Below are 27758 nucleotides of genomic sequence, written 5' to 3' on the forward strand. Positions count from 1 at the left end.
GCTTTTGTCTTCAAGACCCCCCCGCCCACACACACACACACTATCGCCATACTAGCTGTATGCGTACACCGTAATGTAACTAAACATAAAGTATGGACCAACCAGAACTGCCTGAGTATAACTGACAGGTGTAGTGTACTCATCAAAATGTGCTTGTTGGAAAAATCAATTGACTTGTAGAAATCGTCATGTCGTCATTTGCATTCTTTTACAGAAGTGAATATACCCGGAGGCTTGTGGAGCCGATGGGATTGGGCCGATGGGATTGGGTGAACTGGCTTTTCAGCAGTTTACAACGAAATCCCTTTTGTAGCCTATCTGACATATCACCAAACATATATTTTTTACATGCATATCTCTTAACATGACAGGCTATTAATCCAAAATTGGTAGTTCATTAAAACGTAGCCTATTCTTTTCATCCTGCTTAGATGACCAGGCGTATGAATAGGATGTAATTTAACGTGGCCAACTACAGTGTTATCTTATAAAGGTCCTTCAGAATTCATCTATAAATGAAAGACAGCAAAGAGCCAAATAAACACACCAAGCATGTATTTTGACAGGATCTTTCAGCATTTGAGATTTTATGAAGAGACGTTCTAAAAGCATCAAATTAATACAGCAATTCCATGTGTACATATTAGGATCTAAATACATGGATATATTCAGCACATTTCATACGTTACGTCCATCTGTACGGGTTGCACCTGTAGTTGTTCACATTGCTCTCAGATCCCACCACGAACATCTGAAAAACAGTCATTCAAAGTAATACTTAATGACACCGCAGCCAAAAATAGAGGATTTAAAAATAAATAAATAAAAATAGAAGTGAAATCAACAATTCATCACCCCATTCACACACGCATATTCTGAATTATTTAAAACAGCAACAACCTCAATGCTGAAAATATGCGACAGCTTCTCAATCTCCAGCAAAGAAGTATACATATTTACCCAGCTATAACACAACATAACTCACAGCTGTCATTATCAGCCATGATTTCAAATATGACAATTTGTAAATCAAATAAAAACAGCAGCAAATTGTAAAGATTCTTCTTTTGATACAATTTTATACTGCAAAAAAAAACATATTCTCTTTTGGAGAACATGTTGGCAACATGTAATTTTTCAATGGATCATCACGTCCGAAATTAGAGACAAGCATGTATTCACACATGCCTATAGGCAAACACATACATCGATTATACATCAACAGAAAGTGTTCCCAGTATCACATACAACATATGGAAGTTACTGAAATTGCAATATCTCCTTTGAGGGGAAATATAAACAAAAGAGTCTTGTGTAGTTGGAATGGGACAAACTCACTCAGAATTATAGAAAATATATGGACTCTCATCTTGACAATATTCTGAAACTCCTGGGTGTTGCATACATTTCCACTGAAACACACAGCCACTCCCCTAGTATCGATACATTCAAGTGTGCCCATAGCCCATCCACATAATTGCTGACGAGGTGCCTGACAGTGAAAACTAGGCTGCAACTTTCCCTCATTTATGTCCAGTGCATATAACTTTGCACCCATTTTTTTTATTTAAATCACATGTGCATGTTTATCTCTGTTCTGCACTAAAAGTCCACATTTGACATTTGTTATATGCCAATTAATAATTTCCTTGATGTGTATGTGTTTAAAATGGCTTCCAACCGTCATACGAAGAGCGCTACATTTCAGCACCACCGTTCATTGGACAGCGAAACTCGTCAACAGTCCCCACCTCTGCCACTCACAAGTTCCCAGACTTCGAAACGTTTCCTCGATATCAATGCAGTTGTTTATAAAAAAAAATCTGTAACTTTTTTGGGGTTCCAAAGACCGGTATGAACAAAATATGCACAGGGCCTGCATTTTTTTCGAGCTCTTCACTGCTACCACGTGCTGCACGTGCTTTAAAATTATATTTGAATTTACAGACCTGCACTTCAAGTATCGGATCAATTCTAACCTGGTCACACAATGAAACTGCCATGTTTAGGCTACCGAATTGCTCTAATATTTCACAACTTTTGAAACAGGCTTACAAAATATTAAAGTGGTAGTTGTACACCATCCTTTGTGTAGGGGTAATGAACAAAAGACTGGTGTCCTGACAAACGTCTGCAACATCTGTCACAGTACCACACACGCAGGGTTTTCAAATAGGCTACCACAAAACCGCCTGCTCCTTCACAAACGAGTAAACCGCGTTCTAACTGAGAAGAATAGCAATACTCTACAGATCCCAAGCATAGTCTTCTTGCCATGTAGGTTGCTGTGTGTATCAATCATTTCAGTTCTAACTTTATCAAACACTTTTGAAACTAACAATCTACTGGGCACACACTGGTTGAATCAACGTCGTTTTCACGTCATTTCAATTAAATGAAGTGGAATAGACGTCTGTGCCAAGTGGGAAGCAATGTACTATTCTCATACTATTACTGCACAGAACAAATGGCATTTTATGTGAAATTAACTTATTTTTATTCTCTTAAAAATTACAGTATGGTGATGATACACACACACACACACACACACAGAGAGAGAATAATTGCAGTTCTAACTTTATAAAACAATCCTAAACAAACTAGCCATTTTCTATTGTTTTAGTTTTACTACATAATTTAAGTCAATCTGAAAAATGACAGTACAATGATCATATTTGTGTGGTCAAATCAAATCACTACACAAGGCCGTACATAAAGGCCACATGATTTTGCTAGCAAAAAAAAGTCTAACTGTCTATTGCTAAAATCGATTCCATTTCTTCAAATATTTTTCTAGCAAGATATTCATGCACACCCTTTTACAAGCACAGTCCCTTTCACAGACTCCTCTTACACACTGTCACACATACACTCTCTTCAAACACACACACACCCTTTCACAGACTCCTCTTACACACTGTATACTGTCACACACACACACTCTCTTCAAACACACACGCACCCTTTCACAGACTCCTCTTACACACTGTATACTGTCACACACACACTCTCTTCAAACACACATGCTCCCTTTCACAGACTCCTCTTACACACTGTATACTCTCACACACACACTCTCTTCAAACACACACGCTCCCTTTCACAGACTCCTCTTACACACTGTATACTGTCACACACACACTCTTCAAACACACACACTCCCTTTCACAGACTCCTCTTACACACTGTATACTGTCACACACACACACTCTCTTCAAACACACACGCACCCTTTCACAGACTCCTCTTACACACTGTATACTGTCACACACACACTCTCTTCAAACACACATGCTCCCTTTCACAGACTCCTCTTACACACTGTATACTCTCACACACACACTCTCTTCAAACACACACGCTCCCTTTCACAGACTCCACTTACACATTGTATACTCTCACACACACACTCTCTTCAAACACACACACTCCCTTTCACAGACTCCTCTTACACACTGTATACTGTCACACACACACTCTTCAAACACACACACACTCTCTTCAAACACACACACTCCCTTTCACAGACTCCTCTTACACACTGTATACTCTCACACACACACTCTTCAAACAAACACACACACACACTTTTCTCTCACACTGAATATTATTTGAGAGTTCAAAGGACATTTGTGTATTCTAGCAATCAAATCATAAATTATCTGCATCAAAATTGACTTCCTAATATGTGCTGGACATAGCCTATATATTAATAGCCTAATATACACTACCAGTCAAAAGTATGGACACACCTACTCATTGAAGGGTTTTCTTTATTTCTACTATTTTCCACATTGTAGAATAATAGTGAAGATGTGAAAACTATGAAATAACACATATGGAATCATGCAATAACCAAAAAAGTGTTAAACAAATCTAAATATATTTAATATTTTAGATTCTTCAAAGAAGCCACCATTTGCCTTGATGACAGCTTTGCACACTCTTGGCATTCTCTCAACCAGCTTCACCTGGAATGTTTTTCCAACAGTTCTTGAAATTTTCCGCATTGACTGACCTTCATGTCCTAAAGTAACGATGGACTGTCGTTTCTCTTTGCTTATTTGAGCTGTTCTTGTCATAATATGGACTTGGTCTTTTACCAAATAGGGCTATCTTCTGTATACCACCCCTACCTTGTCACAACACAACTGATTGTCTCAAACACATTAAGAAGGAAAGAAATTCCACTTTTAACAAGGCACACCTGTTCATTGAAATGCATTCCAGGTGACTACCTCATGAATCTGGTTGAGAGAATGCAAGGAGTGTGCAACGCTGTCATCAAGGGTGGGTACTTTGAAGAATCTCAAATATAACATATATTTTTATTCGTTTAACACTTTTTTGGTTACTACATGATTCCATATGTGTTATTTCATAGCTTTGATGTCTTCACTATTATTCTACAATGTATAAAATAGTCGAAACAAAGAAAAACCCTTGAATGAGTAGCCGTGTCCAAACGTTTGACTGGTACTGTATTTATTTATTTTTTTTAAGTATAATCATATGTCAAAAGACATATGGAGTTACAGTATTAACATTCGGAATGTTGTCTGTACGTTTACGGACAATCAAATTGTACAATTGTGTTTCATCCCGTGGTTATAGCATAGACAAGGGTCGTGTCCCAAACGGCCCCCTATTCCCTTTATTTGTGAACGACTTTTAACCAGAGCCCACAAATGGGACAGGAAGCTTGACGACTATTCGTTATTTTTTTCCTGTTCTAAGAATGCTTTCTGTTATAACCTCTTTACCAAACTTGATATGTTTTAGAGGGACATGGAGGACAAGAGCTTTAAATCAATTAACAATTCACTATAGCTACCTACTGTAATACAGTATTTGGACGAATTTGTGCATTTTCTGTTAAGAACATATATGATGTATAGTTGTACATGTGTGGCTTCCTATCTGGACTTACACAAACTTATATCTGTACTTTCAGTAACTTATATCTCTACTTACAGTAACTTATATCTGGACTTCCAGTAACTTATATCTGTACTTACAGTAACTTATATCTGTACTTGCAGTAACTTATATCTGGACTTACAGTAACTTATATCTGGACTTACAGTAATTTATATCTGTACTTACAGTAACTTATATCTGTACTTACAGTAACTTATATCTGTACTTACAGTAACTTATATCTGTACTTACAGTAACTTATCAAACGAAGCATTTGAAATATAAACCGTTTTTCCCGACGTAAAGTCAGGACCACCACAATACATGCGTGATTTGCTTGTTCACACACAGCATCGTTTTATGAGAACTGGAGCAGCAGGAAATGACGGAACCTGATGGCAAAATGTCTGCACAATGGTAGAAATGTGCGTCGTACCGTCACGGGATGCTGTGTCCAAATCAAAAGGTGGCACATACACCTGTCTCCCTGGACCACATTAGAACCGTTATTTTAACCATGTTCCTTTTAGTCCGTTTCATCGCAATGCATGTTGGGAAAGATGCTCCTTTTTGCCATGTTTTATACCACCCTGGTTGACACCGACACACACCCAGCATATAAGGTAAAAAAGGGAAGATTTTATCACATCAACTCGGTGATAAAAGAAACATTTACTGTTTATGTAAATATATAATGAAAGTTCACATATCATAAGAATCCCTTCCCTGTTTTTCAGGCGTATGCGTGCGTCACTTTCAGCACTAGGAAACACACACACACACTCCACAATCATGAACACACTGATCCGTGCACTGACGACACCCCTGAGATGAATGCTCTCTGCCAGACCTGTGTGTTTGTGTGTGTGTGTGTGTATGAACCTCATTCTAACACCCTTCTACCCGTCTCTCCGTACAAACTGTCCTCTTCAGCATACACCGAAACCATACTGTGTCACCCCACTCTCCAACCCTACCCCAAATCAGTCACCACCCTTACCACCTATATATATATATATATATATATATATATATATATATATATATATATATATATATATATATATATAGAGAGAGAGAGAGAGAGAGAGAGAGAGAGAGAGAGAGAGAGAGAGAGAGAGAGAGAGAGAGAGAGGGTGGCGGTCGTTACCTACTTATACCCCCTCTCTGTAACTTTCAGAACTCTTCTCCTTCTATTCGATCCTCCGGCTACTTTCGTCCTTTTCTTCTCTCAGGACAGACACATCCCTCTGTATCACCACTCCCCCCCCCCCCCCCTTTACGAAATCATGTATTTTACAAATCTCCTACGAAAACACAAGAGAAAAAGACAGAGAGCATAAGACTCTGCTCATAACAATGCGAGTAATGCTCCTTTTTTTGTGGACAAATACAGTGCAAAGGACACACACACACACACACACACACACACGTGTCAAAACAATCCAGACACAAGCGTGTGCCGTCTGGCCCTCCAAGCATTTTTTTAACGTCTCCTATTTCAAGAAACTGATATACACACACAAGTTCCAGATTGGTGAACACTATTTCTCCTGAACCATTTGGGCATGACATGCTGTCTTAAAGCACTCTTCTGTGCCTTGACGTTACATTTTCAGTCAAAATACCCTGTGAAACGGAGATACTTTAGAGTAATGAGGATGGTTGCCTAAATTCAAGGAAAAACAGGAAAGTTACCAGGAAAGTAACAGGAAAGTTAGCAGAGTTTTGCATCCCTAGAAAGGCAGCACGTGTGGTGCTGTGTCACACTCCGTTTGACATTACTTACAAGGAACTGCGTCATCGCCCCAAGCGGAGCACATGTTACATGGGGGTACAGTAATTAACGGAGCACCATTCTGTTCGTGTCCAGGTAGGGAGAGTGGTGCTCCTCTTCGGGGCAGGACTCTGACTGTGGATGTCACAGTCTTAACAGCCCCCAGACATCTCTGGACAGGCTGTTTACTGTTCCTGAATGTGTTGGCAAGATCGGCTTTGTTACTTCGGTGGGGAGGACACACACACACTCAAATGCATAAACACAAGCATATACACACACAAACACACAAAATGGCTGCCATGTTCCATCAAGAAGGGTGCTGTTGAAAGGAGTCCCCATGCCACAATATAAGGTACAGTGAGGCTGGATAAAACGTTCTATATCAGCGAAATCATTGCCGTGATTAGTTCCTCTAACAAGTTCGCAAGTGTAGAATAACCCGGTGACTGCACAGACGCACTCTGGTATTGTTTACGGGTGACCACATCCATCTGGTGAGAGCAGAGACCTTCGGGCCAGTCCCCGCACACACACTCATCACACACATACTCATCACGCACACACACTCATCACACACACACACACACACACAACACACACACACGCACATCACACACACACACTCATCACACACACACTCATCACACACTCATCACACACACCGTTCATTGAAATTGTTTACAGCTCCAATTTACCTTTGGCCTCCTAAAAAATGTACGTCCCCTTTTGTTTTTAGTTTACAAGCTACTTTCCAGAAACAGCTTCCAGTCAGAATACCTGTCACTCATGTCTGTGTCTTTGTTAAAAAAAAGTACAAAAAAAAAAAAAAAACAGGACTTTGACATTCAGCGTTTCTTTCTCTGTTTCTGGAGACTAAAAGGCAAATGTACTATTTCCCAGACTGAGATTAAGCCTATTCCTGGATAATTAAAAGCAAAAAAATATTCTTAGAAGAATCGCCATTGATATCGTTTAGTCCAGGACTTGGCTTAATCTGTCCGGGAAACCGGCCATAAGAGTTTGCATCTATAGAGTTATCTTTTATATAAGGGAAAACAAAACTAACGGCGATCATTTGCTTCATTGGTAGTTTACCTTAGTCAAATATTTATCCTCCCCCACCCCTACCCCCCTGTAACTCTTCCCCAAGTCGTTGCTGCTGGAGAACGTGTTCGCATTTAAAACCTTCATCAACCCAGCATGAACTGTCAATCATTAGAATAGTTCAAATAGTTAAAAACCTTATAGCGATCTGGTGCAGACCTACAGAGTAACTATTTGAAAAGGTTCAAATACCTGAAAATCTGTGGGAAAGTTATATACAGTCGACATTGTAATTAAGAGAGTGCACTGTTGTGTTTAGTGCATATATTTATTTTATCTTTATTTAACTAGGCAAGTCAGTTACGAACAAATTCTTATTTTCAATGACGGCCTAGGAACAGTGGGTTAACTGCCTGTTCAGGGGCAGAACGACAGATTTGTACCTTGTCAGCTCAGGGGTTTGAACTTGCAACCTTCCGGTTACTAATCCAACGCTCTAACCACTGCGTGTATGTCCTTGTCTACGCTTGATTCTGTGTAAGAAGGCCACAATAACTAACCTCTAACTGCATACATCTACAGTACAACCAGAATCATATAAGTCAATGGTTCCACTTGAACGAGTTACAGGGATTTTGTAAAAGGGACGCAAACTCAAAATGACAATCCCGTGTTTTCGTGTATGCACAGAGCCACAACCAAAATGTCCCCGCACGGACAATAAAGTAATCTTATCTTTACAACCCGATTAACGAAAGTGGTTCAAATAGTTGAAAACCAGTAGAAAGCCAGCAGGCACAGCAATTACTAACAATGGATAAAATATAGAAACCCTTTTCAAAACGTGTAGACAAATACATGATTTGGAATGGTTCAAAATTGTTCAAATAGATCCCAAGGAACTGTTTTTTTTATTTTTTTTAACAAACCTTCCTTCGCATCCAATTGTCTTTTCTTCCCTCGCCTCTCGGAATCTAAAATCTTCCCCAACTCATTTGTTTCTCCTTTCGCTTGCTTTTCCGTTGTGTTTTGCCCTCTCTATATTTGCCTCTATTCTCATCTCATTTATTTGCATCTCGTCGCACCTCTGTACATGCTGGTTTTGTAGAAACAGACGCTTTACTTGACGTTTGAACAAAACTACGTTGATCCGTTCGCTGTGGAATGGTAAGAGCATCGACATACTGCTTTGACACCACCTTCACAGACAGACACATACACTCACTCTAAAGGATGCATCTGTTGGGGTGTCATGCGTTCTGTACAGGCCTAATACACACACAGGATCCAGGAGCAAGTAAGACGACTTGTTTGGACAAGTGTACAAACCTGCCCAGTAAAAACGATTCTTCCTATGGCTGCAACAGAACTTGTCAAGCTCAATGAAACAGAAAGAGTAACATGTTTTCTTTGGTGGGCGAGAGAAAAGGTTAATGCAGTTTATTTTGGAAACGGACAGTTTGCTTTGTTAGCTTCAGCTATGGACTAATTGCAGGTTGAATAATGCTGTAATCTACAGTGTTTTGCACATGACTATTACTGCAACAATGTTGACCACATTTCTTTGTGTTATCATGCTGTATATACAGACTAGCAATAAATAAATACACTCTTGATATTGGTTGAGCACAAAGATACAATGGAAACCAATTTCAACAACCACTGCAATGGTTAAAAACCCTTCTAAACGTCTACAACGTATTTTTTTCTGTCAGAACAATTGTCTTCGATAGATATTAGATATACTTCTAATTTCAGCGTCAATGGTCAGTCTTGAATTTGATCCTGTTTCCAAATAAAATAAAATAAAATACACAAAAAAAGGATTTAATCTGTGATTCAATTGTACATTTATTGTATCCAATGAAATGATGTCCTTAAATAAAAGCTCTCAAACCTTTTAGAAATAATTGGTCATTTTCAGGTCGCTTTTTATTATGACATATTTCCTTATAAGAGCACGAGAAACAGCTGGTCGCTCATTTTCTTGTGATTTGAACGAGTCCATATCACACACATTTTTGTCGTCTCAATTTACTGTGATGTGATACATAGTACTTCTCAACTGACGCTACATACAGTGCCTTGCGAAAGTATTCGGCCCCCTTGAACTTTGCGAACTTTTGCCACATTTCAGGCTTCAAACATAAATATATAAAACTGTATTTTTTTGTGAAGAATCAACAACAAGTGGGACACAATCATGACGTGGAACGACATTTATTGGATATTTCAAACTTTTTTAACAAATCAAAAACTGAAAAATTGGGCGTGCAAAATTATTCAGCCCCCTTAAGTTAATACTTTGTAGCGCCACCTTTTGCTGTGATTTCAGCTGTAAGTCGCTTGGGGTATGTCTCTATCAGTTTTGCACATCGAGAGACTGAAATGTTTTCCCATTGCTCCTTGCAAAACAGCTCGAGCTCAGTGAGGTTGGATGGAGAGCATTTGTGAACAGCAGTTTTCAGATCTTTCCACAGATTCTCGATTGGATTCAGGTCTGGACTTTGACTTGGCCATTCTAACACCTGGATATGTTTATTTTTGAACCATTCCATTGTAGATTTTGCTTTATGTTTTGGATCATTGTCTTGTTGGAAGACAAATCTCTGTCCCAGTCTCAGGTCTTTTGCAGACTCCATCTTCCCTGTCCCTGCTGAAGAAAAGCAGGCCCAAACCATGATGCTGCCACCACCATGTTTGACAGTGGGGATGGTGTGTTCAGCTGTGTTGCTTTTACACCAAACATAACGTTTTGCATTGTTGCCAAAAAGTTACATTTTGGTTTCATCTGACCAGAGCACTTTCTTCCACATGTTTGGTGTGTCTCCCAGGTGGCTTGTGGCAAACTTTAAACAACACTTTTTCTGGCTATCTTTAAGAAATGTCTTTCTTCTTGCCACTCTTCCATAAAGGCCAGATTTGTGCAATATACGACTGATTGTTGTCCTATGGACAGAGTCTCCCACCTCAGCTGTAGATCTCTGCAGTTCATCCAGAGTGATCATGGGCCTCTTGGCTGCATCTCTGATCAGTCTTCTCCTTGTATGAGCTGAAAGTTTAGAGGGACGGCCAGGTCTTGGTAGATTTGCAGTGGTCTGATACTCCTTCCATTTCAATATTATCACTTGCACAGTGCTCCTTGGGATGTTTAAAGTTTGGGAAATCTTTTTGTATCCAAATCCGGCTTTAAACTTCTTCACAACAGTATCTCGGACCTGCCTGGTGTGTTCCTTGTTCTTCATGATGCTCTCTGCGCTTTTAACGGACCTCTGAGACTATCACAGTGCAGGTGCATTTATACGGAGACTTGATTACACACAGGTGGATTGTATTTATCATCATTAGTCATTTAGGTCAACATTGGATCATTCAGAGATCCTCACTGAACTTCTGGAGAGAGTTTGCTGCACTGAAAGTAAAGGGGCTGAATAATTTTGCACGCCCAATTTTTCCGTTTTTGATTTGTTAAAAAAGTTTGAAATATCCAATAAATGTCGTTCCACTTCATGATTGTGTCCCACTTGTTGTTGATTCTTCACAAAAAAATACAGTTTTATATCTTTATGTTTGAAGCCTGAAATGTGGCAAAAGGTCGCAAAGTTCAAGGGGGCCGAATACTTTCGCAAGGCACTGTAGCTGTATTTTAATACCACAAAACCCTTTAGTAATACAAGTAAATCAACTGGCATGAGTATTTTTCTTTCTGTTTTGGAAAATGAAAACATAACACTGCAAACTCGAAAAGTAATTACACACCTACAGTATAAATCAAGATACTTTCAAAGTATTTGGGCAACATCTTCTGTAGCACTGGTCAAATTCATAACTAACATTGTTTATGTTGAAGTGAAATTTCCCCCAAAAAGGTGACAGAACAATGTCATTCTTTCAATTAGGCACTCTCTTAAATGGTTATTTTCAATGCAGTCGTCTTCTTAGAAATATGACTCTATAGATTAGATATCATTTAGTGATTTGTTTTGCTAAAAATGTACATCTGCAGCAATGAATACTTCAACTATACTCAAATCAGAATGGATAAATACGTTCTGTTTTGAAACTCATTGTGTGTGTGTGTGTGTGTGTGTGTGTGTGTGTGTGTGTGTGTCCAAGAGAGAGAAAGTGTGTGAGTGATAGAGTGAGTCATCGTGTGCGAACATAAGGGGCGTCGTCATAACTGAGAACTTACAAATGAATGTGTGTATGCACGGCATATGTATGTTTCTGAGCCTGCGTGTGTGTGTGTGTGTGTGTGTGAAAGACGTTCACTTATGTGTCCACGTGTGAGTGTGTGTCAGATCCATCTATGTCAGAGGCTCCATAGAGGGTTAGAGTTAACCCCTAACCCCCCTCCCAAAGTACCGCCGCCCCCCCCCCCCCCCCCCCTCCCTCCAGGAGGCTGAGTCATCCCTCAGCCTGCCCCATTTTCCACAACCGCCTTACAATGACAGGCACCTCTCCTTCCGTCAGAGATGTGAGAGAGAAAGGGAGAGATGGAGGGGAAGGCCGGGTGAATGGCAGCTGCCAGCCTGGTACAGAAAAGTGCCCCGTGTTTTAGTTTGACCTAGAACTCACTTTCCACTAAACCAACTATCAACCACCCTAGCATATGCATGGATAATGTGAAACGACGTGACGTCTTCCTTTTAGCTCCTAACTGCCTGCGACAGAAAACAAAAATGAGCTTTTGCTATTTGGAAGAATCCAAGGGTGTATTCACAAGGAACCAAATGGAACCTAAGCTGAAAACGTTTGTTTTTATTGCAAAATGTTCCCGTTGAAAAAAATGTTTTGCTACGGTGTAGGACTAATTAATACACCTCAGGTAGTCCCTCCCATCTGTCAGTCTATTGTCTTCCCTTTGGTGCCAAATGAACACAGGTTCAGTATAGGCTGGGCACACACAGGAAGTGGATCATGATTGAGTGCTTTCACACTCACTCAACCAGGTGACAAGTGTACAGTGTGGAGGAGTAGTGAACTACTAATTTAACTGCATTTTGCAGTAGCTTGGTGGTAGTTTATTAACTAAATTCAACTTTTGGTATCGTTTTCAGTAGTTAATTTTTTTTAAATTGCCACGTAGCAGTGTAGCGAACTACTGGAACTACACACTACTTTTTTTGCAAAAAGAAAAGAAAATAGGACTGAAGTAGGCAAGAATTTCCTTTCTTTTTCAGCATCCGACCTTCCCAACTCTCCCTTGAAACATAGTTTTTGTGTTTAATAGGCACATTCTGTTAACGTATGACCTCAAAGTGATCTGCCCTTGCAATTTGTACTCAAATATGATCATTTTTCAAGAAGCAGTGTGGATGTCGTGAACTATTTTCCCAAAGTAACTTGAGTTAAGTAAAATATATATTTTCTTAAATGTGGCTTCAGTGTAGCTTAACTTCTGTCAGTGTGAAGTAAACGGTAGCTTGGTAAACGGCATTTTCACAGTAGCTTGGCCAACACCGCAAGTGTAACAGTAATAGTCCGAGCCGCCGTGCTGCATTGTAAGAGTACTAGAAACAGGGATCTTTTTTGGGGTGGAACCTTTTCACTGATAGCAGCGAGCATAGTTGCATTGCAAAACGATTGGAACCTACACTGGGGCATCGTCTAAGATACGTTAAGTTCCAAGGTATGGAACAGTACAAATAACGCTCCTTCTGCAAAATACATCCCTCCTATTGGTCCGTTTCAGAACAGCAACATTTGAGGGAAAGTGCTTCATTTTTTGGGGGACTTTTTGTAAGTCTTTGAAATGTTTGTGCAGCTATAGTGATCATACCTTAATAAGAAGCAGCCGGGAAGATGTGTGTGTGTGTGTGTGGGGGGGGGGGGGGGGGGGGGGGCGGTAAGGCATCGTAGAGTGATTCACGGCGTCACTCAGGACTCTCTCTGTCACACAGTCAGGAAGGCCCTGGCAATAGGAAATAAAAAGAGAAAGAGGTGGAAAGTGTGAAAGATGAAGACAGAATGAGAAGGAGAAAGAAAGGGGGAGAGAGGGGAAGAAAAGAAGACAGAATAACAGCAGGCTCAGAGACGGTTTCTACCTACAAGCCATCAGACTGCTGAACACTTGAACTGGACTGACCACCTGCTCTGGTTCTCCACACCTTAGCACACATGCGCTCACTCATTCACTCACGCCCACACGGACACACACACACACACACATTCATGCTACACACACAAACATCACAACTGCCGCTACAAGACTCTTATCTACTATTGCTAATACTGCACAATTTAAACACTTGCCCCTCAATCCCCCCTTCCCTGATACATGTGTAAATATTGGACTATAAATGGTTTCTTCCTGTATTATACGTATGCTAAAATGTTTATTATATTCTACTGAGCCATTTACTTTATGTTAGAATTCTTATCTTTTATTATTTATTATTATTGTTGCATTGTTGAAAAGGAACCTGCATGTAAGCATTCCGTTGGACGGTGTACACCATGTGTATCCTGTATAGTCGTGGCCAAAAGATTTATGAAGAATGACACAAATATTAATTTCCAGAAAGTTTGCTGCTTCAGTGTCTTTAGATATTTCTGTCAGTGGAATAGTGAAGTATAATTACAAGCATTTCATAAGTGTCAAAGGCTTTTATTGACAATTACATGAAGTTGATGCAAAGAGTCAATATTTGCAGTGTTGACCCTTCTTTTTCAAGACCTATGCAATCCGCCCTGGCGTGCTGTTAATTAACTTCTGGGCCACATTCTGACTGATTGCAGCCCATTCTTGCATGATCAATGCTTGGAGTTTGTCAGAATTTGTGGGGTTTTGTTTGTCCACCCACCTCTTGAGGATTGACCACAAGTTCTTAATGGGATTAAGGTCTGGAACGTTTCCTGGCCATGGACCCAAAATATCGATGTTTTGTTCCCCAAGCCACTTAGTTATCACTTTTGCCTTATGGCAAGGTGCTCCATCATGCTGGAAAAGGCATTGTTTGTCACCAAACTGTTCCTGGATGGTTGGGAGAAGTTCCTCTCGGAGGATGTGTTGGTACCATTCTTTATTCATGGCTGTGTTCTTAGGCAAAATTGTGAGTGAGCCCATTCCCTTGGCTGAGAAGCAGCGGGGTGCACATGAATGGCCTCAGGATGCTTTACTGTTGGCATGACACAGGACTTTTTTCCGGATGCCCCAAACAATCGAAAAGGGGATTCATCTGAGAAAATGACTTTACCCCAGTCCTCAGCAGTCCAAACCCTGTACCTTTAGCAGAATTTCAGTCTGTCCCTGATGTTTTTCCTGGAGAGAAGTGGCTTCTTTGCTGCCCTTCTTGACACCAGGCCTTCCTCCAAAAGTCTTCGCCTCACTGTGCGTGCAGATGCACTCACGCATGCCTGCTGCCATTCCTGAGCAAGCTCTGTAGTGGTGGTGCCCTGATCCCACAGCTGAATCAACTTTAGGAGACGGTCCTAGCGCTTGCTGGACTTTCTTGGGTGCCCTGAAGCCTTCTTCACAACAATTGAACCGCTCTCCTTGAAGTTCTTGATGATCCGATAAATGGTTGATTTAGGTGCAATCTTACTGGCAGTAATATCCTTGCCTGTGAAGCCCTTTTTGTGCAAAGTAAGAAAAGTGAGAGAAAACAGTCAGAGAAAGACCAAGAGAAACAAGTTGTGGCCAGCTCTAATTCTGCCTGTAAGATATAACACCAGGCTCATGACAGAATAGTGTTGGTTCATTACTGTGTCAATGTACACACTCACAGTACAATGAACATCGTCATGACACTAGCTATAATCATGAGTGAACAGCGCGTGAACCGAGCGTGAACATGCACATGAATATGAACGTTAACAGTGAATATGAACGACCCCTACACACAACCTTAAAGAGGAACAGTTTGCAAAATAGAGAGGCCATTGCCTCAGCTCAGCATAAGACAGACATGGAAAGGAGCATGAACTTCTGACTAGAAGACAGCCCTCATCACCAGTCATAGTACGTATATCATAAAAAGTTCATTATGTCTCTAGGGCCACGATCTGTTGTGACTAAGTAAAAGGTCTGATGGCAACAACAACAACAAAAATGACACGCAAACAGGGGGTATTAAAGATTCAGCACCGCTCGAGCAGACAGCGACGGAATCGGCATCCCAAAGTTCAGCGCCACATGACGATGGACACCGACTGTCTCAGGTGCAGCCAGGAAGGCCTAAAGAGGAAGTGAGGAACTATTTGAGGTTCAACACCACTCAAGTCAAAAGAGATGGGTCATTGACTAATATGGACATTAAAAAGAAATCACGTCTTGAAGCCTTGGCCAAATCACAATCAATGAGTAGATGGATGTCCATTCAGGGTCCTGCGGCTTGGAAAGAAAACTAGTTTGAGGACAATTTTGTCTTGGCACTACCTGTTGATTGTACCTGTTCAGAGGTAGAATACCCTCCTGTCCAGTCTATAACCCACGGTGCTCTTTTGTATTCAAGGGAACTTTAACTATAGCTTAACTGAGAAGTTAACAGGTCTCCATCGTGTGTTAAGAGGAATCCCCACTGTTCTCTCCTGTCCAAAAGTGGTCCATTCCATTCAAACGCTGATTGGCTTCACAAGTATGCAATATGTAACCATCTCCTGAATGCTAGACATTAATAGGCCTCTGAACACCCCCCCCCCCCCCCCTCCCCACCCACCCACCCACCCACACACACACACACACACACAATACAACATCCTTTACAAATAAATGGACACAAGTGACTATCATCTTACAAGGGTTGAGTTCTTCTCATTAATGAGACTGGTATTAAACTACAATAATTACAACCACAAAGAACAGGACCTAAAGCCTTTGACTCTACTAAATATCTGTGTGGCCCACAGCACAGAGGCTGTGTAGTCCTTTGTGTATTAAAACCCAGCTACAGTGTGTGTGTGTGTGTGTGTGTGTGTGTGTGTGTGTGTGTGAGTGAGTGAGTGAGTGAGTGAGTGAGTGAGTGAGTGAGTGAGTGAGTGAGTGAGTGAGTGCGCACCTACATGTACGTATGCATACCTTATGTTCATGTGAGCAGAACACGTTTCCCCTAAAAATAAACAAAGACATTTGGAATGAGGGAAAAAGAAGAAGAAGAAGCTTTGTAATGATACGAGTCACGACAGAACTGAGTGATGACGTTCTTCCATTCAAGAGGAGAGGTCCCCATTCTTATCTCTGTTTAGATGGCTAGACAGTCGCCTCACCCCTTTTGGCTAACAAATCAGGCATCTGGAGGACAAAAACAGGTATTTCTAGATGTTGTGACCTATACGGTTGTATTGAACATAGAAAGAGGTCCTTTATGTCCTAGATGGAAAATGCAACACTATATCAAATGACTGATTCATTCAAGAGTATTTTTAGCAATTGGTTTTGTTACAAGTTCTGGTCTATTGTAGTTTAGGCTAAAACAAAATGGAGGCATCATTTTTGTGAGTGGAAGTTTTTGATTGTGTGCTCATTTCATTTTTTTATTTTTGCATTTGATAGGCCCTATTCATCTCTCTTGCACAATGAACACACTGAATCAGTGAGAAAGGTTGAACGTTCTAAATATCCTTGAATGGTTTGTGCTTTTCGTAATAACAGGAAGCTCAAGAAGGCATTGCTCAACCTGACTGTTTCCTAAACCCATACATACTGCTTCCTAACGTCACATATCTCTCACAGAGACAATAGGAAAATGCATCCTGAATAACAAATACTGTACTAGTCATACAAATCTCACTATTAACCGGTATATTTTGAGGGACACACCTTGATAAGCCCAGCCCAGAGGTTTTACCACAAACTCACAGTCTTTGAGACCTAAACCTTAGTAGTCATAAATGAACAAACCCAGTGGGCATAATTTGACACATGACGTCTTGATAACGTTGTTTTCTTGTCGTAAACTGAAGACAAACAGGTCTCTGTTACAAACAGGTAAAGACTTTTCATGACAAAATCAAGGCTTCATGGGAAAGACTTCATATGTTGGTTGATATCTAGTCAAAAGGCGTATTTTTCTGGTTGCTAAAAATACACTTACAAAATGATTTTACAACCAGCATAGAATCTGACCGTAAAAGACGTCATAGCAACAGTTTTGCTTTCTGGGAAACATCTGGAGACAAGTGTTCAAAATGAAGCGAATTCCCCAAAGAAGTCTGAACATTGAAGAGTTCTGCTTGTCACGCTCTGAACAAAGACAGGAGTTGCATGGACACCATTTTGCACACCTTTACACGTAACTACATGTGCACTGTATTTGGTGAACTACACTGTATTCTACTGAATTTAGTCCTCCATGCAGGTCAATAAGTCTGACTCTAGAAGTGCTTGATTGACCAACATTTTGATCAGATTTCAAACTGGATTTATGATCATAACCAGTTATCAAATTGTGTATCCCAAATGGTGCACAATTCCCCATAGAGCCCTATGGGCCCTGGTCAAAAAGTAATAGGGAATATGGTGGTATTTGGGAGGCAAACCCACAACTATTATTTTGGCGCAACTGTTGCTCCACTATAGACTTGCTATTCCTTAACAAAGCCCACAGCTCCACCTCTCCTCTCCTTCGCGTTATCTCTGGGTTCAGACATCCTACACTGCTAATGGCATGGTGCAAGCCGTCAGAGAAACGCACTTAAAAAACATTGCAAAGCAAACTCTTCAGAAATACAGTTTTCATACATGTCAATCAAGTGTGTAGGTCCAAGATATCATTTCGAGACTGACGTTTCCCCTCGGTGAAGATCTAGGAAATGCACGACTGACCCAAGACCAGTGTCTAGGAGCAACTTCACCCTGCACCTCTCATGCATCCCCTCATTGGCCCTCCTTCTCATGACTCAATACATGTCCTTCTTATTTTCAGTGATATTCACTAACTGAATAAACATGTAATGCAATTGGCCCATAAACGTTGTGTGGTAGACAGAGAGATATATAGAATATATGTTTTGTTTTGTTTCCATGATGTAGAACACAGTGCTAACACACATTACCCACCAAAACACTATTATATATTTTTTTAAGTAGGGTCAGACAGGCCTATATGGGAACTATAAATAGGCCTACACATGCCTACAGACCAGTAAAATGAGGCATATATTGCCTACCCCTCACACATGCAATGGAATAGGTCAAACCTCGACAAATACAAGTGTCTTTGTTGCATTGACGTCTGTTAAATCTATAAAGTATGTTTCTCACAAAGGACTGCAATGATTGGCCATCTTGATGCCAAATTAATGGGCGGTCAACTTCTGCTCACGTGCGCAGCGGTGAAAATGCCCGACCAAAAAAAAATGCAATTTCAAAGGGAAGTGATTTTTGTTTGACGTCATCTTTCCAGTTGCCTCTGTTAACACTCTCGGGTTAACAATTACCTTGCGCTGAACACGAGAGAGGAAGGACCAAGAGGTGGTGATTTTAGTGGTCCACGGGTGATAGGCCGGCTCCCTTTCTCAATGGAGATGATGAAATCCCAATCGAGTTGACGTTTCTGGCCAGGATGTCACATGGCGCTCGAGCCCTTCACGGTCGTGCCTACTTCTTCCCTCACCTGCAGAAAACAAAAAGACAGAGGTATCATTATGTCTGTAAGATTGATAGAGCATTGCCATTAAAAGTGTACTACATAATTGGGTGGAAGAGGGGCGTCCCGTGCGCACAAATACAGAGTCTTCGAAAAGATGTGGAGCGGGAATGAAGGCCCTACGTCACCGACGCCCACTGAAACATCCTCAAATCGCACTAATTCAAATGACTGACTCGAAAGGTTTTAAAACATGTAAACGTAGCCTTGTCGTTTGCCCACATCTAGTTCGAATCTCTTCCGAGACACCTTTTAACAATTGTTAGAGAATAAAAGTATGCATAGTTAGGCATAGGCTTTGTCCATCCATACTGCACCACGCAACAACAAAACAACTACAAAACAAGACATCTATATTTGGGCATTGGCATTTATTGCATGCAGTTGTACAAATACAAAAACAAGCAATAGGTGGCTTTACTTATCGGAAATGCACCCATACAATACCATGCAAAACAGTGGTTTTGTCTCCACTGTCAAGTTTTAACCATTGTATGCTGCTTTCTACTATAGGCCTATGACTACTTGTTACTCTTTAGTCACGGGGTGTTGAGGGTTTTTACAGCATTAGTGAATTGTCAGCTGTCTCCTCAACCTGAGTGCCAAAAGGTGACATGAACCTTAATTGATGATGATTATTTAGAGACTTGACTAACTTGAGCTGCAGAGTGACCGAGTGTGACGCCACTGAAATCGGGCTGAAGGCCCGTGACGCTGTCCGTGGTGCTGAAATATTGAAGGGACGCAAGACCGTGGTCAGATTGGTGAAAATATGACGCTGTCCATGGTCCTGAAGTGGAGTGCACTGTGCTAACATCGCAGCGAAATGGCACTGTCCATGGTGCTTAAAAATTACGCGGGTGTAAAGGTTACGCAAGTTGGGACTCCCCTACACGAAACAATTCTGCTGTCTTTATCATTATTTTGAGTTAAAACAACCTTTGACCTCCAGAGATAATCACAGGGTGGAAATCCCACATCTTATATATTGGAATGTTACACTCTAAGCTTCAGCTGAGTTTGTATGCATGTCGCTATAGGTCAGAGATGCTTGTCAATTGATAAAGCCAAGGAGATATGTCATTCACCTCGAGAGGAGAAGTAGACCGCAATGACTTCTGTAGCCTAAGCGAACTGCACGCACTGTTTTTACCACAGTCACTTTACATTCGTGTATGTGACAATAAAACACACACACATACATATATTTATATTTTCTTTCCTGGCAAAATCACTGATACGTTATATTTCTATGGGCAGCCTATAACAGGGCCCTCATCGTGGTTTTAATCGTTTGTTTTTATTTGATTATCGATTTTTCTCACTTTGAATAGCAACTATGTCCACGTGACCAACATTTACGCCAGCGGTCACCGTAAGTGAGCAGTTATGCCCAGGATTGCAATGCTATAGCAAACACCTGACTGTAGGGATTAGTAGCCAAATTTATTTAATTAAAGAAGCAAATACTATTCCCACATTCATGTAAATGCCCCTGAAACGGTTGCACTGATGCTAATGGCCGGGTATATCCTAAACTCAGGGACATTATACAGTAGTCTCCGTAATTATTGGGACAGTGAAGCATTTTTCTTATTTTGTCTCTATACTCCAAAAGTTTGTATTTGAAATCAAACAGTGCAGACTGTCAGCTTTAATTTGAAGGTATTTTAGGTTCGAAATTATAGTACTTTTTTTCATAGCCCCCCATTATAGGGCACCAAAAGTATTAGGACAAATTCACTTATATGTGTATTAAGGTAGTCAAACGTTTAGTATTTGGTCCCTTATTCCTAGCACGTAATGATTACACCAAGCTTGTGACTCTACACACTTGTTGAATGCATTTGCTGTTTGTTTTGGTGGTGTTTCAGATTATGTTGTGCCCAATAGAAATGAATGGTAAATAATGTATTGTGTCATTTTGCAGTCACTTTTATTCATTCGGGACTATCAGTAATCATAGTAGCATCATAGTGTTTACAAACATATTCCATTCTTATTTGTAATAAAAATGAATGCAAAATGTCACAATACATTATTTACCATTCATTTCTATTGGGCACAACATAATCTGAAACGCCAAAAAAACTGCAAATGCATCCAACAAATTGGTAGAGTGACAGCTTGATGTAATCATTGCGTCCTAGGAATATTGGACCAAATACGAAACTTTTGAATTATTTAATACACATGTAGGCCTAAGTGAATTTGTCCAAATACTTTTGGTCCCCTAAAATGGGGGGACTATGCACAAAAAGTGCTGTAATTTCTAAACGGTTCACCCTTTATGGATAGAAATTCCCTCAAATCATAGCTGATACTTCATCCTTATAGTCATTGTACCACTTCAAATAAAGAGTGCTAGAGTTCATAGCCAGAAGAATACAAAATGCTTCACTGTCCCACTGTTCACTGACTGTAGTATAGGGCAACATCGTATCATTAAGCTACCGGTATAGCTATGCTTTTTAACTTTGCTTTTAGGGTGTAAATCTAATTGTGTCATCACTGCACTATTTTATTCTATCGAACTGGACAAGGAGTCAAACACTGGGAGTTCTGTTTTCATGGTTTTGCTTACAAGCGTGATGGACACGAACGACACTCCATGCTTTTGGAAACAAACTCGAGGAATAGGTCGGAGTTCGTCAACTGATCAGATGAGTGTTCCCAATCAACTTTTTTCTCTCTCTTACGTGGGCCAAATATAGAAGGACGTGCTCTATGCTTTAAGTTTGATGAAAGGGGTAATGGTGGGCGATGCTCGAGGGTGAATAGGCTATATCATGACATTAAGGGGAAAAAGGTGTGCGTGTGTGCGCGTGAGAGAGAGAGAAAGAGAAAGGAAGAGCGATAAAGAGAAAGGAAGAAAGAGAAAGAGACAGCAGGCTGAATAAAGCATTTCAGTCTCTCTGCTTGTCTTAGAGAACGGCCGCACACACAGCACGGCTCGTTCTCTCTCTCACACATTCACACGCTCTCGCTGCATGGTCATGTCTCACCTATTCAAGTGTGTGTGTGCATGTTCAATTCCCGCCACACTTAACTATTTGGAGATTGGAACATTTAAATAAATGTTGTATTTCCCAAGTGCACGCAGGGCAGAGAGGTCCAAGTTCCCACACCCCTCCTCCTCATTCTCCCCTTCCATCCTCCCACCGTCTCTGAATGGAATCACTCTGTTTCCCCACGTGCAACTTGTTCATTCCGAGGGTGTCCCTTTGTTTAGACTTATTCTGCGTCTCAAATGATATCCTATTACCTATATAATGCAATAATAGTACACTATATAGGGAATAGGGTACCATTTGGGTCCCAGATTTATTCATCAGCAGGGCGTTCTGTGTAATGCTGAGGGGACTATGCACCGATCTTGTGGATTTGGGGGGTGGGTTGCTATATGGACTGATTGGTATCACATTACTCCAAGTTGAGTCCAAAACAATTTCGGAAACTCTGGAGCTGAGAAATCTTTTAAGTATCCCCGGGGGTGGGAGACATACCAAAGTTTAGAAATGGGACCTAAGCCTAACGATACAAACACATACAAAATAAATTACAATTAGCACTTAACAATTATATCAATACTAAAATCTGAATAAAAATAAGTATGAAAATAGTATGAATAATAATTGTAGTAAAATTATCATGTGAAAAGGCAAGAGGAAAAATATTTTTTTTTTTAATCCACGAAGCGTGCTTGCAAGACGTCTTGCGATGTGACTCGACGAATGCGCCCTCCGCAAATGCTTTTTGGGGTAAGGGCTTCCCAGCTTGTTAGTTATGTACAGCAAGCCCAGACCGCAAAAAGATTCGCGAAGGACTGATCGGCTTCTGCCTCTACGTCCTGTCGAGAGTCCATGAGGTTTAAGAAAGTGACATCAAGAAAGACCGCTTCCATCGCCAATCCCGGATTGGGTCCATTCAGCCATCGGCAACCCGAGGCAATTGTGTGTCTCCAACTCAATCACACACTGCGAGGCGAGAAATAGGGTTTCCAAGCGAAGCTACATACGAATGCCAACGCTACTGCTTTCTACCGCTGTCCATGGTCCTAAATCGCATTGCTTCCCTGTAGTTGAATTTCTCCCCGACCTCCCCTCGAAATTCTTCCTACTCCCTCTCACTCCCTCTCTTTCAAATATAATTTGGTCTAAATGCACACATGTTTAAGATAGTGTGGTCATTTAGGCTCCGAGCATCGGAAAGCAGTACTGTTTTAGTTGTTATTATGGTTCTATAGATATGTATACATATATACAAAAAACACATATTCCCCTCGTTCATGAAGTCTCCTGGAGAACTAGCTCGCTCTAACCGCTCGAACCGTCTGGGTAAGGCGGGAGCAAGCAGTAATCTGCTAGCAATAAATATAGAGCAGCGAGGGACCTTATTGGAGCAAACGAAAACTCGTCATCGACCAATCCGTGTCTTGCTCATATAGGGGCCCCCCTTTTTTAAAAAAAAAAAAGGGAAACCAAATTGTGTTCTAGCTGGCAAAAGTGACTTGATAAATGCGAGCGAATAGGGTTATGTGCACAGAACATTTGGGTGGATTTATTATATCGATTGATTGATTCTCGAGTTGTGCATTTATTGCAGCTTGGCTACGGCTATGCATGTGGGAGATACACGTATCGGATCACAATGAATTCTATTGAGATTCAAATGACGAAAGAATAAACGACAACAGGTTCGCTGGTTAAATCCTTACTGCATTACAACCCGTCATGTTAATACAATTGTATATAGGCTGGACATTAACCATTTTGAAACGCTAATATAAATACGGCCCCCTGAACGCATGTAAACCAATCGTGGGAAAGCGCGGTGCCTCGTCCACGCGATAACAACAACACGACAAGCATCTGAAGCGATTCTATTGCATGACCAGCGAGAGTTCACTGGAGGATACCACCAATAGTGACGACACGGGGGGTCTCGGAACACACTTGTTGTCAAAGTGCCACGTGTCAAAGATTCCGAATTTACAGCGCAATATATTGCAATAAATGCAATGCAGAACGACAATTAAAAGGCACCTACACAGTAGCATTAGCAGGAGTCGGAACAAAACACTAGAGTGATAGTGATAACAAGTCAATGACAACAATAGTCACCCAGCCCAATGATCAAACTCTGCACACACCAACAGTTAAACAACCTTTAATAAACTTCATTAATTAAGATGAATCGGGGAAAAGCTACAGAATAGTAGAAGTCTACTTACCCTTGAGGTTATTTAGTCAGTGTTTTTAGACCCCATCATTGTTTTGGAGAGAGAAATACCACAGGAGGCCCGGTATACCTACTCCCCCCTTGGAACTGGACAAGTTACTGTACCGAGTAGGAGGTCGGGTTCACGAGCTATATCTGGATCCTCCCACCTCAAAATGTGTATCGTTTTTATCCCAAACCAACCCCACCCCCCTCCTCCTCTTTCCCCCCTTCTCCTTCCACCCCCACTATCCTTGTAACTCTTCTCCTGCATTCAAGTTGGTGCCAGGATCAGTAAAGCAAGGTAAAGGAACGAAGTAGTATTCAGGGGGACAGCAATGCAAATGTATTTAAAAAAAAAAAACGTTTCCCAATCCCCATTTGTCGCCCTGTTGTGGATTTTTATTGGGTGGTCTTTTCGTTTGCGACCGTCTCTACAGTCAGTCACGAACCCCCCCCCCCCCCCCCCCCCCCCCCCATACACACACACCCCTCCCCTCCTTCAGTCTGCACTGCACTGCACAGTGACTGCCTCTCCTGACGCAGCCAACGCGCGCATTACTCACTTTAGCAGTCACGACTCAAGAATCCGTGTTGTTTCCACTGAAATTACACGGCCCCGGCATTTAATTATTGAAGGAAGGGGATCTGGCCCTATCTGGTGCTTCGTTTGGCAAAAGGAAGGCTAAAAAGCGGAGTTTTTTTTTAAAGGTGGAGGTAATATAGCAGGTGAATGGTTCCACAGTCTATCACAACACGAGCCAGCCATTGAAGATTTATTTTTCATGACAACGTGGATGTCGTGTACTGCAACACTTCTCCCGCGGCGAAAAGAACGCTATATATAGACTTGTGGACAAAAGTCGTGCGAGGACTGTAGCTATGAGTGAGTGAGCATGATTATTGTGTGGCGTGAACGAAACTGCAGGCAGATACGAGCGTTGTTTGAATTCAATTCGACATTTTGACATGCGAGTCGTCGCTTACTTTATTTTATACATTATCACTAAGTTGGCTCTGATTGCCTCGACATCCCACTTGGGCAAAAACTGTTTGAATCAACGTTGTTTCCATGTCATTTCAACACAGACAATCTATGTGATGACGTTTAATTAACGTGGAAAAGTAATTGGATTTTCAATAAATCGTCAATGTAAGGGCATTTCGTATTTTTTTCACCCAACTTCTAACCTAAATCCAATGTCATGATGAAATTGTTTGTTGATTTGACGTTGAATTCACGTTAGTTGACAACTCAACCAAATGTAAATCAAAACTAGACGTTGAACTGGTGTCTGTGCTCAGACGGATGACACTGTTGTAATTGGATCGGTGATTCCTGGCCCATTTGGCAGCCCAATATCTTGTTGTGGAACCATCAATATAGACCCCCCCACCCCCCACCCCACCACACACACACACAATGACAGTCCATGACAGTCTGACCAGGTGAATCCAGGTGAAAGCTGTGATCCCTTATTGATGTCACTTGTTAAATCCACTTCAATCAGTGTAGATGAAGGGGAGGAGACAGGTTAAAGAATGATTATTAAGCGTTGAGACAACTGAGACATGGATTGTGTATATGTGTGCCATTCAAAAGGTGAATGGGCAAGACAAAATATTTAAGTGCCTTTGAACAACGTATAGTAGTAGTAGTTTTTGCCCAAGTGGGAAGTAGGTACCAGGCGCACTGATTTGAGTGCGTCAAGAATTGCAACGCTGCTGGGTTTTTCACGCTGAACAGTTTCCCATGTGTATCAAGAATGGTCAACCACCCAAAGGACATCCAGCCAACTTGACACAACTGTGGGGAAAATTGTAGTCAACATGGGCCTGTGGAACGCTTTCGAAACCTTGTAGAGTTTAGGATGTTCTGAGGTCAAAAGGGAGTGCCACTCAATATTAGGAAGGTGTTCCTAATGTTTTGTACACGTAGAGAATAGCGCTGCCTCCCATCTCTTCCCAACGAGGTTGTACTTGTCATGAAGTCATCCATATCCGATTCAAAAGCAGCATAGCCGAAAAGCAGCAATGAAACGCGTATTGGCCAGCAGTAGTTAGTTAAGCCATATGAAAACTTTCACATTGCTTTATGCAAAGGAACAAAATGACTGGGGATGCTGCAGATTATGGTTTTATATTGAAATAAATACAATCGATCATAGCATACGGTATAGCCAAATACACTGACGATAGAAATGGATGACGTGGGCAGAAGGGTAATCCAAGTCTATCTGCCTATAGCCTCCCTGTCTGTGCCTGTACATCATCTGGTAAAACTGTTCAAACGACGCAGGCGGGAAATCGGTAGTTTCCCTGAAGTAAAGGATTCAGCCTCCGATAACGCTCCGTGAAAGAGCAAACGTTTTCAGGCTATCATTCATTGAAATTACATTGTTTTTTTTGTCATATTCAGTTCTCTCTCTAAACGCGCTTGCCTATGGTTTGGTGAATCACGGAACGCTCCCCAGTGCCATTCGATGTATTTTCAGCACCATTACTGTTGGACAGCTACCGGGTTTCCCCCAAGTACATGCAACGTTTCGGGATACTGCTGCTCCCCCTTTCCTAGGTGCTCGTTTTCTTCCTCTTCAACCCCCCTCCCCTCCTCCTTCTCCATTCCTGTCTTTATGCCTCCTCTTTTTTTAATACAAAAAATAAGGACAAATTAGTGCCCATTTAGCGCTCATTAGAGAAGGGTTTTCCCTTGCAAGCATATGGTTTTTGCGGGAGGAATGAGATGTGAAAAGAGACTCAACAGCGCCAACAAACAAAGGAGTTTTCACTTATTTACCATTGCGGCGATTCCCTTTCTTTAGAGAAAGGTGCATGGTTTAATTTGAATGTTGTCAAAAAAATTACAAAAACATGCCGATGCATCCAAGTCAAGACCAGGAATGATGGCATTTTTATGTTACTGCACTGTGAGCTAAATGTGATGGGAAGCACGACAAGACACGACAGCAGACACGCACCGGAACATGCAAAAATGACACACAGAGAAACTACATTGAATTAAAAAACATTGCACGTGCAAAGTATCACTTACCGTAGCAGGGACCACTTGCTGAAACGAGGGAAATAAAAATCAAATGCATTTAGAATTCATACATGAACATGTTTTACAGAAACAGAGGCAAATAAAATTGGATATGACCAAATATTCAGTCCATGGTTAATATAGCCTAAATCATGGCACGTCC

The 27758-nt window shown here is 41.1% G+C and overlaps 1 long non-coding RNA gene across 1 annotated transcript; it reads right to left on the reverse strand.

Moving 5' to 3' along the window:
- Window positions 1–563: 563 nt before the first annotated feature.
- LOC110492101 (uncharacterized) lies at window positions 564–27758 on the reverse strand. Its single transcript, XR_002468953.3, has 3 exons — window positions 27605–27758; window positions 19124–19299; window positions 564–751 (listed from the first exon to the last, which is right to left on the reverse strand). It is a non-coding gene; the product is annotated as an uncharacterized LOC110492101 (long non-coding RNA).

Source organism: Oncorhynchus mykiss, chromosome 2 (genome assembly GCF_057628025.1).
Source record: "Oncorhynchus mykiss isolate SJ-2025 chromosome 2, ASM5762802v1, whole genome shotgun sequence".
Lineage (NCBI taxonomy): Eukaryota > Metazoa > Chordata > Actinopteri > Salmoniformes > Salmonidae > Oncorhynchus > Oncorhynchus mykiss.